This window comes from Glossina fuscipes, unplaced genomic scaffold (genome assembly GCF_014805625.2).
Source record: "Glossina fuscipes isolate IAEA_lab_2018 unplaced genomic scaffold, Yale_Gfus_2 60078, whole genome shotgun sequence".
In the NCBI taxonomy this organism is placed as follows: Eukaryota; Metazoa; Arthropoda; class Insecta; order Diptera; family Glossinidae; genus Glossina; species Glossina fuscipes.
The window spans coordinates 1,133-2,031 of NW_024002601.1; the positions used below are offsets into that span (position 1 = coordinate 1,133).

The 899-nt window shown below is 30.0% G+C and overlaps 1 long non-coding RNA gene across 3 annotated transcripts in view; it reads right to left on the reverse strand.

Annotated features, from left to right (window-relative positions):
• LOC119643295 overlaps window positions 1-876 on the reverse strand; it is a 2,000-nt gene extending 1,124 nt beyond the window's left edge. Inside the window, exon 1 of one of the 3 annotated variants that reach the window (XR_005248261.1) lies at window positions 739-876. This is a non-coding gene — a long non-coding RNA (uncharacterized LOC119643295). Of the gene's footprint in view, window positions 1-201; window positions 688-732 lie in introns of those variants that run through there. The other 2 variants (XR_005248259.1, XR_005248260.1) reach the window with 2 other exon arrangements.
• Window positions 877-899: the final 23 nt, after the last annotated feature.

Sequence of the window (899 nt, forward strand, 5' to 3'; positions counted from 1 at the left end):
TTTTTTTTTTTTTTTTTTTTTTTTTTTTTTTGTTAAAAATCCGTTCGATTTCACTGAAAAAGTCGGTAAAAATTTACTCGCAGTGCCAATATATAGCATACGATCACTTGCGTAAATCGTCTGCTGTAAATCACAAACTATAAGACATTTTATGATGTTGTTTTTGACCAACCAACTAACTGTGTCATCACTCTCACTCACTTTCGATGATATTATCTGCATTTCATTCATTATTTCTTCTTCGCCGAGGGAGAGAAGGTATATAAGTTTTGTTATTCCTTTCGTAACGTTTTAAAAAATCTGCGTCAGAGCAGAAACATTGCAAATCAATAAAGCTAAGCTAAGTCCGTCCGTTCATGTTTCCCTAACAATAAGAAAATTTCTTGTACGATGCGTAACCATGGTCCGAGAATACGATCAAGAAAGCCTAGTGACCTACAGGATAAGCACATTTTTGTTCAAACGCCTTGGGTCAATTATTAACCAGAGCCATAATCGCATCAATGACACGCTTATCATTATTAAAAAAAATTGCAACATTTTTATGTACGTTATACTTAAGGTAGAGGATATCCATATTTTGCTTGAAGACTTTTTCTTTTTTTTACTATTTTTTATTTCATTATAAATACTTTAAAACACGTATGGTGCGGTATAAGTAGTTAATAAAATATAAAAAAAAATATAAAAAAAAATTAAAAAAAAAATAAATAAATAAATAAAACTGGTTACCCGCACATGGTATCTCACGATGTTTTATTAACACAATTTCCTAAAATTTCCCCATAAAAAAAAATCCAACAGCAACCCAAACAACATGCAACAGCAAATTGTGCAGGTTTGCGTTTGCCTTTTTTTTTTTTCTTCTTTTCCTTCTTTTCTTTATTTTTTTTTTTTTT